At 36.0% G+C, this 13,021-nt stretch overlaps 1 protein-coding gene across 3 annotated transcripts in view; it reads left to right on the top strand.

Annotated features, from left to right (window-relative positions):
- Positions 1 to 13,021, top strand: part of LOC113109655 (spermatid perinuclear RNA-binding protein-like) — a 79,234-nt gene that overhangs the window by 14,150 nt on the left and 52,063 nt on the right. The gene's annotated exons all lie outside the window — the stretch shown is intronic.

Genomic DNA, 13,021 nt, shown 5'->3' on the forward strand with positions numbered 1-13,021 from the left:
TTCACAGGATTGCTAAATCCCAGAAAAAAAAAAAATGTTTGTACAAAATAGTTTTGAGTTTGTACAGTCAAAGGTAGACACTGCTATTTTTTTGAACACACCCCTTTCAACTAATTGCCCAATTGCACAGCCTTAAGAGCGTGCATATCATGAATGCTGGGTCTTGTTTGTTTTCTGACAATCTACTGAACCTACTGGTAACTTGTTTGCCACGTAGCAATAAAAAATATACTAAAAACCTTGATTATTCTGGTTAGTCACATTGTACTGCTATTATTTTGAACAATACTGTATATAAAAAAACAAAACAAAAAGACACCTTGGCTATGAGAAGTCAAATGCCACTTTAAAATGTTGGTATTCTGTCAGCCATTCTGCAACGTGGCAAACATTGCTCCACATGACGATTCAAGATAGCAGTGCAACTGATCAGATGCACTGGCAATAAGCACACATTAAAAAAATGCGAGCTTGCACACACACATTCGCATACATGCACAAATTGCCTTTGTCAGCTGATGCTCTCTCAGCAATATTCTTAGAAGATGGTGCAGTCTCTGGAGATCTGAGTCTGAACTGATGTAAACCTCGATCGTTATTACTAACCTCCTCTTTCACCAAGAGGTCACAGGGGCTGCGTTTACACTGAAGGCCTAATGCACAGATTTAATATTTTGACACCCATTCGATTTTTATCTTTATTCCTGGCTGTTAACATTTATTTAAGACCTAACTGACTGCGTTAACTTGAATACCCAGCCAGACTGTGCAGAGTTGGCGGCATATATCAATTTGTCAGAACTACAGTGCACCACAGAAATCAGAAATGTCTGACCGTGTGCATGTGGCCTGAGATGCCTCTGGTCCTGTGTGGACCTCGGTAGCATCTCAGCAGCGGCTTAGGACACAGAGGCACTGATTATAAGCCTTTAATGTTAAGCTGATTACAGGCTTTAGTTATCTCCTGCTTTCTGCTGGTAATGCCCGTGTCAAGTACCAGAATCATGGAAGAGACAGTCGCTCTTACTTTTCTGGAAACCTTATATATAATTTTAATGCATAATAAAAACTAAAAGTAGTTAATGCTACTTAATTAACAAGTTGTAGTGTGACTAACTAATTGGTTTTCGTAAAAGTGTAGTTTTTCCAGTATTAAATCTTTTCAACAAGTAGCAGTATAGTGTTAGCGTTAGCATTAAAAGAGTTCCGAAACTGGTTTCTTTTCAGTGTTTTTAAATATACATTGATCTAAATAGATAATAAATGTAAATAAAATGTTTCTAATTTATTTTATTTCATGTAAATTTTAAATTTAATCATTTCACCATAATTACGATATTTTACATTTGTGTGTGTGTGTGCCAAATAAATATAAATGTTGTTGTGAACTAGGGGTGCACGATAAATATTGGCCGATATTTATTGCGCATCTCGTCAGTAAAGCCGGTTACTACACAGAGCCGTTGTTAACTGACAAGCTGCGCAATTTCAAGCTGATAATGAAGGTGAATTTGCGCAGCTTGTCAGTTAACAACGGCTCTGTGTAGTAACAGCTGCACTATGTTAAATCACACACCTAATGGAATTAGTCACTGATTCAATAACTGGCTTTAATGACGAGATGTGCATTAATTATCGGCCGATATATATTGTGCACCCTTATTCTGAACTTATTTTTAAAATAACAGCAGCATTTATTCGGCTCAAAAATTATGAGGAACTTCAACTAATACATTAACACAAACTACATTTAAAATAAGTACCTAGTTGAAAAAGTAGTTGGTAAGAATCCAAGTTAGGAACAAAATATAACCTGAAAGAATTTGCTATATGATCATTGTCATGGCAACATATGTTTTTCCATTAGTCATCAACTCATCAAAATCAATCAATCAAAACCAATTTCAACTTCATTTTTAAATTATACAAGATTCAACCTGACTTTGAATGAATTTAATTATATACATTTTTTAAAAAGAGTGCCAATATGCCCTTTTTGAAGTCTTGATTTTGTTTTTTGCTGTGCTAGAATAGATTTTAGAATAGAAAACCTACTTGATAGAATTAAATAAACAATAATGTTCTTTTATAATGAGAGTATTTTGAAATATATATTTTTTTTTATTCAAACAGATGCAGTGGCAACCTGAACATTTTATTTGTAGATTTAACATTTTTAGACTGTCTTAAGCAAAAGAGTTGTTGAACATGACATGTTTGTGATTTTTTTTTTTTTTATTTGTGAACTGTAAGCTATAATTCTGACCTTAAAATACAAAGCCTACTTGTGATTTTATGACATTGATTACTGCTTTATTTAATCAGAAACACAAGTACCTTAATGTTATGTACTGTATTTTCCTTTAATTTTCTTACAAGTAGGCCAACAGCGCCCCCTAAGTAAATAAACATAATTTTTCATATTGGGCTGTTTATATTTTAAACCATTATTAGCCAATTCTGATAACTTTCTGATAATATCATGCATCCCTAACTGCAGCACCTCTTCTCCAAGTCCTTCTCGAACCAGTTTATTTTCTGTTTCCCTGAAACTCCTCCTCCTGAAACAAGAAATGTGCTCTGATTGGTTAGTGTTTCGGAAATGACACGCCTTCTACCATTACTGCATATTTAAATATTAACTATGGTGGCAATTTTGCCCAACCAGTTCAAGCCGGATTCTTCATATTCTCTAGTTCAACTCACTGTGCATTAATGTGAATTATTTAAATGAGTGAATTTGTGATGTCACAAATATCCGGAAGAACTGCACTGTAGTCTGAAGAAGCCATTGCCGTTTGTAAGTCTTAAAGTGTTTTCTGTTAAAGAGAATATATTTAACTCAATTTTGGATTTTATAATTGTATCTTTCAGAGTTACAGGCATTGGTACAGCAATGCATCATGTCTGTTAATTCCAGGATCCATTGAAACAGATTTCCTGATTTCCATTAACACTGTGGGTCACACTCCATACTCCTCGAGATGAGCTCATCTTCTCATGGATTTCTGAGTGAATGAGGTGGCACTGACAGAGTCATCTTCTGCTTATTAGCGAGTTCACAGCTGTTTCCTGTTGTGCTGGTAAAGCGGAGTGGTTAGGAGACGGCAGCTGCGTTAAAAACAAGAGGGGTGATGGCACAAACTGCACCGCGCATCAGGCTTGGCCTCCAACATCTCTTAACACCCAGGAGTGGGAGGGAGCCAGTCTCCATGGTAACTGCAGGAGTAAAATAATTGGGCATGGCCCAGATTTGTGTGAAGGGTGATGTACAGAAGAGCCCCCCCTTCTCCTGTTTTGTTCCTAACTCTAGCTTTCTTTGTGCAATGCATATCTAGATGTGCAACGTTTTTTCCCAGGTGAAAAACTTCAAGATCACAGATGTGTCCTGCATGAGTGGATTAACTGCTGTAATCTGTACAGCCTTAACCCTCACTAGTGGCTATTGCATCACTTTTTAATTTGGTGATTTGTCTTTATTTTAATAGTCAAGTGACATAATATCCAACCCCCCCTCCTTTTTTCTGCCTGACTTGCATGTGTGTGTTAAACCAGTGTACGATTTCTTTGGCACGCAATGCAGGATGAGAGAACATGCAAAGGTAAATATTTTGGCTCTTGGGCAAATGAGAGCCAGACACTGAGTGTTGGCTTGTTTAATGGATGGCTGAAGCTGAAATAGCCCTCGTTTGAGCTCTATATTAAGCAGGGGGCGTGTTTTTAAGCAGTGAACAGAGTGCTCTTTGTGACCCATTCAGACGGGATGTCTATCGATTTCAGGTCCACTGTTGCTGTTCAGGCCAGACTTGAGTAGTAGTGTTTAAACTCTCACGATAACAAGAAGTTGATGTGAACGAACTAGCTGAATGAACTTCATCAGCTTTAGGACAATGCAAAGCTTAAAAATGGATAGTTCATCAAAAAATGAAGTTATGTTTTGTCACGTGCATTGTAACTCCTTGAAGTGACAGCTCTGACATCTTGAACACGTGCAATGGAAAAATGAAAAATTTTATTGAATTTATTAAAATAATTCAGTGACTTTACAATCACTTGTTTTTTCCGCATCAGAACATTTGAATTTTGAGATTTTTTTATTTTTATTTTATTTTTTTACTCTAGCCCTTTACTCTAGGGCTGGACGATTATGGTCTAAAATCAAAACCTGGATTAATTGAACATTTTACCTCGATTACGATTAACGAACGATTATTTTGTTTCTGTATTTATTTATTTATTTATTTTTTTGCCCTCATAGTTCATTGACAAGGTTTGTACTGCAAATATGATGAGATTTTTTTCCTATTGAAAGAGCGATCTGACATCATAGCTCTCTTTGTCTTTGTCATCTAGAAATAGAAGGCATCATGCTAGCTATATGGGCATTTCTAAGCGTTTATCTCCTCCTCCGGTGAAATGTTGTTGCAAACGTAGCCGTGTGTCTGTCGCTGTGTTTGGCAGGTGACTGTGTGGGTGCTGTCCCATGGAAACTGCGCTGGAAAGCTTGTGCTGTAGGGAAGTGAGTGCGTTTTGGCCGTTGTTGGTCGATATCTATCTGTCTGTCTGTCTGTCTATCTATTTATCTATAATCTGCGCTATCTGAATACTCTCGTCTACTACTCGTCTCTTTAGTCACTCTCAATGCTCTCAAGGCGGGCTTTGGTAAATTCTTTCCCCAACGTGACATAATGCAGTGCATTGTGGGGGAAAGGAGACCGCTGTAAGATAGTACCTACTTTTTCGTATTATATTCCGTTTTGTGATATCCAACAACATAAAATACAATAGATAACAGTTTAAAGGTTTATTACCAACAAGCAAATTGCAAAAAATCCTTGAAAAATGTACCCTGCAAAAAGGCCTTTAAATTAATGAAATAAAATAACTTTTCCACGACATTCTAATTTATTGAGATGCACCTGTACTTTAATTAAATATTTTTTGTACATTGTTGGTTTATAATACATAATGCATTCATGAATAAAATCTGTTGTTAAATGCGGAGCTCCTTACAATAAGGTCCCATTAATTTAACGTTAATGTATTAACTTTTTTTTTTTCATGTTAACTTGGTTCTATTAAATAATATTAACAGATAAAACTTTTTTTAAATAGTGTAGAAATAGTCTGCCACAATAAAAGTTAAAGGCAGTTACATCATTCAGCAAGATAATAGGTTTTATTACAGACTGAAAAACTGTCTTCAGAGCAGCTACTGTTTAACACTTCCACCCTTTTGGTGCACTTCACCAAATTGCTACCTTCAGTAACCAGCGTTACTATACCACTCAAACAGTGTTGTGGGTGAGCCAGGGTCAAAAAGTCCCGATCTGTCAGATAAAACATACTGTTGAGGATTATTTTCCTCTCGGGCAGGGGGAGATCTGTCTCTTTGCTATAATAGCTTTGCTAAGCCATTGTCTGTGGGAGTCGAGGCTAACAATCCTGCTTTGGCAGAGGAGAGTACCGCTTTATTGCTCAAACAGGGCTGGAACGCTCTGTGCGAGATCTCTGCAGGACACGTCTGGTCTCATGGAAGGCGCTTGGATCCTGGTGAGAAGCTGTATGTGTTGAATGGCAGAGGAGAATGGCTTCATCATTTGTGAGTTAGTGAGCCTTTCACATCAGACGCCAGCGGCACGACTCTGACCTTTCGTAGGGGAACCACAATAAACTTACAGGTGCCGTCTGAATCCTCCCTTCAACACCGCTTAAACTCACTGCTATATTTAGCACAAGAAATGCAGTTTAGAAACACTGCTTTTTAATGATTGCTGTGTTAAGTGTAAAAATAATCTGAAATGTACAGTAAAAAGGGGGATGCTGTGAATATAACATATAACACAAAAAAACATTTCACTAATTGATATAATGTTTATTTAAATTATTATATTGAATTGCTGACAGAAAGATGGCAGCAGCATTATTTTCAAGAGATTGTAAGGGCTGTTAGTAAAATGTGTTGATTTAAGCAACCTTTGTTGTGTTATATGCCAATGGTGACAGTCCAAAAATAGGGAAAGAATTTCCTCTCCCAAGGTTTGCATGCATATTGGTATTTCAGTGTGGCTCCAAGAATAAACTGTACACATTTTCAGTGGTCAAAAAACAGTAGTGAACCACTTTGCATACAACTGATGTTTTTAGCTTTTAAAGAGGAATGTCTGAAGAACTAAACTTTTAAACTAGAAATGAATCTTCTTTACTTCTATTAACACAGTTGCATAAATCTGTCTGCACGCCATAAGTATTCATTTTCCAAAGTTTATATATGCTTTTCACTTAAAGATATCTCAATAGGTTTTGGTTCTTAAACATTTCTTGAGGTATGTTAATTTTAAGACCCCATATGTTCAATTTCAGAGGGATTGGTGCTTCGATGCTGCGCCATGTTCAAATTGTTGAATTTTACCCATATTCAAAGATTGATAAACAAATGTTATCTTTAATACCTCTTGAATTACAGACAGGAAATACATAAATAAACCCCTCCAAAACAATTTCTCAGGAAAATATCTCAGAAGATGTAGTGTTTTTAGTCTAGTGATTTTGTTCATGTGCTGGCATGGAGTATTTTTAGGCCTTGCTCTTTTTTTCATCTTTTTAATTTTTTTTTTTTATCCCTGTGCTTGTCTGGGTTCAGATGCAGTCTCTCACTCTCTGCGGAGAACATCTGGATGTCTAAGCCTGGCACTGATAATTCACTCACTCCGTTCACACTGAAGTCTTTATGGGTTTTCACGGTCATTTGAATGAACACAGAAAAGAATCTGTGCAGTCCAATTCATAAACACATTAAAATTCTGCAAAGGCAGAAATGAAGCAAATATGCGATTTGTGTTCTTTGCAAGTGAATGTTTTAATGTTTACTAGTCTTTGTTTTTAAATTTACACATCATCTATTTCATACTAATGGAGGAATCATAAAGCATAAAACCCATCAAAACTTGTCCAGGTCTTATTTCCAAATCAAAAGAAACGAACCAATTCTATTTTGATTAAAGGAAATCTTTCTTATTTTAAGGAAGATTTTGTATATATTTTTTTATTTTGCATTAAGATACAATTTGCATGAATTCACTGCAATTCTTATTACCATAATGCAAAAGAAACACAAATGGAATATTTTCTGTCCTGCTTTTAATTTAATATCAACAGATATGCTTTTTGCTTCTGCTTTAACTGCCTCCAAGAATTCAAGCAGTAAGGACAGTTAACTAAAAACTGCTTACAGATGTGTTGTGCAAAGGAATTTAGATGTTAATTTCCTGCTGAATTATTTTATTTCAACATTTTATGGCAGGTCCTTTTAAATTCCTCTATAAAACATGTTAAATAATGCTGAAGGGACAGCATTTGCTGAAAGCTGAAGGCCACTGGTACTTCATAATAATGCCGTCCCTGACCTTTATAGCTGCTGACAACAGAAAATTAGGGTTTGGCCTGCAGATTCTTCTTGATATCCTAAGTAAGAAGCAGTCAGACTGCTTTGTCAATTGAAACTAATTCTTGAGAATGATGAAGTTTCCATTTTTCATACAAAGCTCTGACACAACACGTTCAGAAGGGCGTTGGCCTTTTTTCAGGAAGAGCGTTATCTGACAAGGAGCAAGTTTGTCTTGAAAAAGCAGTTGTGAGCCAGAGAATCTTCAGAGGACTGTAGTTTATATTTTCTGTCCGTGCCATTTTATAATTATAGGCTTTATGGCTCAATGGCAGAAGATGCCGTTTCTATGATATCTGATCGCGGAGCTCAAGGAGGCGTCTGTAGATTACATCGTCCTTTACCAATCAAAATCTCTAGCAAAGATGGCGTCTGCTTGACATGTATCTAACAGTTGGAGCTATTCTCATCTGGAAAGCGACCTTTTCTCCAGCATTGAGAGCGGAGAGCTGTGTGGGAGACGTTGTCTGAGAGCGCTAATTGAATTTCTCTTTCCATCATCACCACACGCTCCTCTTTACTGACGATCCCACTTGGCTCGTCGCACGTGTGTGGAGATAGACGCGGGAATAACACTCCTCATTGTGACAAATATAGACCTCGTTTTGAGCAGAGTGCTGGAGATGTTGGCATCGCTTTCATACCTTCAGAGATTATTTATTATCAAAACTTTATTTGGAAACATGATTGGATTTCTGAATCTGTTCTGCATCCAGGACAGGGTGCTTGTCCAAAAAAGAAGTCCTTATGTTAAAAACTCAATATATGAATCTGTAATGTATTATAAAAATAAATATATATATAAAAAAAATTAGTGACTTTAGTATTAAGAGATATTTTAGATTAAATTTAGTTTGTAGTTTATAAAATGAATATTTATATACATAACAGTTTATAACAAACCCAAATATTTGTTGATTTTGTGGTTTTGTATAGTTATTCATAAAGCACGACAAGCAAAAATGTGCCTTCTCTGCTTCCTTTTCCTTAATTTTTTTCTTTCTCTTTGATGCATTTTGCTGTCTCTTTATACTTTCTACTTTAAAAAAAAAAATTAGGATTAGGATTTTATTTTATTATTTTTATATTTCATTAGTAATTAAGTGTTTATTTCGTTTAGAAGGGAATCTGCACTTATTTGTTATTTATAAAAGAAATTATAAATCGTTTTTAGGGGTGTAAGAAAATATAGTCACATGTATTGCATCGTAATAATTTGTTTGGCGATACTGTATCGATTCTCAAAAATGCAATATTAATATAAAAAAAAAGAATTATAAAACAAAATCATAAAAGATTCATGGCAGTTGTTTCGTTATGGGTTTATATCCCGACTGCTAGATGGCAGCATTCATCTCTGAGCTTAAACAGTGACAGGAATACTAGCATTAGGGTACGCCACTATCGTTAGCGTTAATATATAGTCCACTCGCTGCCAGTAATGGAGGATGAAAGAATTGTTCCAGTTCCCATTTTGGTGTACAAAGCTGAAGTGTGGCATCATTTGGGTTTTTGTGGTAACGTTCACCCTTAGACCACGGCATGGGTGGCACCTCGGTTCAGCCACGTCCCGTGTGAAGAGCCTTGGAGCGGGGCACTGCACGGCTGCGGCTTTCTCTCGTGGTGGGGGCGTTTTGTGCAGCTGGGGTGATGCTCACGTCGTGGCCTCAGTAATTCGGCGCAGAACATAAATACAAACCATTATGAAGTTGAGAGGTTCTTCTGAGAATGTTCAACATCTGTATTTATTGCTTTACAATTGTTTTGTTTTCTTTAGGAATCCTTCACAAACTTTATTTTTTATATATTAAGCAGATGTAATTTATTGTTCAGATCAAAATGTTATGACATTGTATGTCACAGGTGTAACCTTTAACTGTTAACCTTAAAAGCAGGGTCAAATATAAGAAATACCCCAATATATATCCTCTTGCAGTATAGCAATGTATCGTAAAACAACCCATGTATCGTGATGCGTATCGTATCGCCAGATTATTCCAGTTATTGCTAATAATAAGTAATAATAAGCAAAAGAAATAATTTATTTAGTAGTTTTTCCACAGAATTATTCATAAAATGTGGCAAGCAAAAATGTCTGGAGTTATTTTTTTATGTCTTATATGCTTTTTCTTCCTTCCTTTCTTGCTGCTTTTTTTGCTTTTCCTCTTTCTTCCTTGAATTTAATTTTTATGATTAAATTGTTTCTAAAACTCTGTATATATATTTTTATATTTACATTTTTATTAGTATTAAGTATTTTCAGTATTAGTATAGTATTTTCAAATTAATTTAGACGGAAATGTAGCATGCTGACAGTATGTATTTATTCATGGAGTGACAAGGAAGAGTTTTTTGTTATTAATTTCTTGTTCTATGTTTTTCTTTTAAGCTTGATTAGTTTGTAATCTTGACAGAAAGCATTTGAAATAAATTGCCATGGCCTTCATCTTCATGAGGAGCCATTATTCACTTCTGTCTCCACATTTGCTTTGCTGGATAATTGAGTGAGCAGCACTTTGTATGATAGCAGCTCACGTAAGAGTGTGATTATTGATGTCTGAATTAAGGCTCTGCGCATTGATCACACTTCTGCTAATGCCTCTATTTTAGTGCAGCTTGATCAATGTAGCACTAAGACTTGTTGTTGAAACACATCGAAACAGTCTTCCAGAACAACCAACCGTGTGGTGCTTCCATATATCTTCACGGTATTTAGTCATAAACGCTGTTTACTTGTGTTTCTCGTGTCTCATTAGGTCTTCTGATGCTGTTGAAGTCCAGCTGTAAAATGAACCAAAGTTTCATTTCTGACCTTTTTTTCTCTTCTTAATTTTTGTGATGCTTCCTTCCCTCTTTTTTCCTTTTGCTTTCTTTCATTCCTCTTATTAACCATTTCCCTTCCTTCCTCCTTTCCTACTTTTTCTGTCTGTTATGCTTCCTTCATGTACTTACCTCTTTACCTTTTTTCTTAATTTCTGTCTGTTATGTTTCCTGTTTCTTTCTTTCTTACTATATTTGCATTATATGCTTCTTTTCATTCCGATTATTCACCCTTTCTTCCTGTTGCTTGTTTTTCTGTCTCTTGTTTCTTCCTTTCCTTTCATTTCTTTACCTTTTCTTTTCTCGCTTCGTCCTGTCCCATCCCATCCCTCTTTGATGTTCATCATAATGTCTTTAATTTTTCCTTTTCTTTTCTTTTTCTTTTCTCGTCTCGTCCCTCTTTCATGTTCTTCATAATGTATTTTTTCTTTCTTTTCTTTTCTCGTCTCGTCCCTCTTTCATGTTCTTCATAATGTATTTTTTCTTTCTTTTTCATGCATTGTCCTGTCTTTGCTTCAGTTTTTCTTTATGCCCCTTTTGTATTTTTGCTTTAATTAAATGTTTTTTATTCATACATTTTTGGCTTCTTTCTTTCTTGTTCCTTTTTTGTCTCTTTTGTTTCCTTATTTTTGGGTTATTCCTTCATTCCATTCCTTGTTTTTAGTTTTCTCTTCTCCTTGCTTCCTAATTTCCCCGGCTTTCCTCTTACCCTCTTTTATTCCCACTCTTAACTTTGTGACCTAAATACTCCTCCTTTTCTGTCCAGGGATACAAAGTTGCTGTATGGCTCATGAACGCAGATATGGCAGATTAATATTTCAGCTGGAAAGATTAGAGATGGCCCATTGTTACCCGTCTCCCGGCAGAAACGGTTTTCAGCGCATTATTTCTCCTCACACAATCAGGCGTGCTGCAGTGATACTGAACAGCTCAGTCTTGGCAAGATGTCCATCGACGGAGGTGGAGCATGAAGCACATGGTCAGTTTCAGGAGTGCTCAGACACAGCGGTTGAGTGCCCACTAAAAACTGAATTATCATTCTGGAATTGGAGGGAAAGAGCTGGTGATTAACAGTGATTGTTTTCATCTATTGTGCTTCCAGGACTAATAAATGGTAGATCTGTATGACCTAGAGCTGCTTTCCTCATGCATTGTCAGGAACTGCTCACTGACCGCGTCCATCAGACCAGAGATTATTACATAATTGCCTTAACTCAGCTGTTCGACTGTGATAACTGTGCACTTTAAATTCTAGTCACATGTTGCTGTTTCAGACTTAAATGAGTGTCTTTATTTCCCGTTTTTATATTTTAAATAGCCTAATATATTCTAGATATGTTGAGCATTTGACCTGACTCTCTGGAATATTTTTCAAAGCCTCAAAGGAAAACATTTATTACATTTTCTTTTAAATTCTATATGAATTTAGTTTCTTCTTAATATAATTAAATCACTGAAATGGAATCCATAAAATTTAAACCGAAAAAAGAGAAAAAAATATATATATTTTTTTTGTTAAACTTGTAATAAATTGATGTGAACTTAAATTAATTAGACAAGCTTTTTGAATAATAAAATTTAATTTAACCATTACAACAGAATCCAGAAAAATGAAATGCTGTATAAAATACAATTTGGAGATAAAATAGAATACGTATTTGGAATAATATATAAAAAGGAAATAAAATTAAAATAAAGTGAAAACTGTAAATGTCTTGATCATGACAGCACTATAGCTTTCATTTGTATTCATAGAAGATGGAGGTTTCCGTGGATAAAACACAGGCAGCTGCTGTGAGATTTGATAAGATTAGAGAATAAAAGCAGCAGAGTGTTGGATTCTGTTTTATTATAATGCCAGAGGCCGTATGTTGTGTGCTCTCGTTAGACACATCAGCTCTCTGCATCACGTGATTTAATTGAGAAATGATTGCTGGTTGAGGTGCGTTTGCTTCTGGTGACGGCACTAGCAGCATAGGGACCTCGCTTTTCTTGCTTTTCTGTTCTTCCATCTCTAAATGTGGATCACAGCGCAGCAGTGGAAATGGATTTACCCTGTGACCAGCAACACTGGATGGTGATTTGATGATGACGGCTGCGGCTCTTGTTTACAGAGCTGGGAGGTCGTGTCATTTCCTCCCCCGCAGCCGTGGAGTTGAGTGATCATCGGTAAACTGGTGCATGGTGCTGAACTGCGCCTGTTATCTGGAGTTCTCTCTCTCTCTTTCTGAGAGATAAAGCGAGCGCGGTGTTGTTGTTTTCCCACCGGAGTCCGTTGAGGATGTAGATGTATCAGTGTGATTCACAGAGCGCTGAGATGATGGAGAAAAGCAGCCCACCTTGTGCAGCCAAACTGTCACTGCTGTTAACTCTCACACAGACCACAGCCCAGAGCCTCAACTGGATGAGATCGTGTGATACTGCTTTGTGCTGTGACATGTGGCTTAGTAGCATACATTAAAACAAAGAACACATTTAATACTGTTGCACAAATGAATGAATACACAGTTTGCTATTCAAGTGTTTGAGATCAGTTTTATTTAATGTTTTTGAAAGTCTCTTACGCTTCTCAAGGCTGCATTTATTTATAATAATTTAGATATATTTTTATTTACATTTTTAATAAAGTATTTATAATAATACATATTTTTACAATTAAAAACAATGTAATTTATTCCTGATTTTCAGCATCATTACTCCAGTCCTCAGTGTCACATGATCTTCAGAAATCATCCGAATGTGTTAATTTGCTGCTCA

This window comes from Carassius auratus, chromosome 10 (genome assembly GCF_003368295.1).
Source record: "Carassius auratus strain Wakin chromosome 10, ASM336829v1, whole genome shotgun sequence".
NCBI lineage: Eukaryota > Metazoa > Chordata > Actinopteri > Cypriniformes > Cyprinidae > Carassius > Carassius auratus.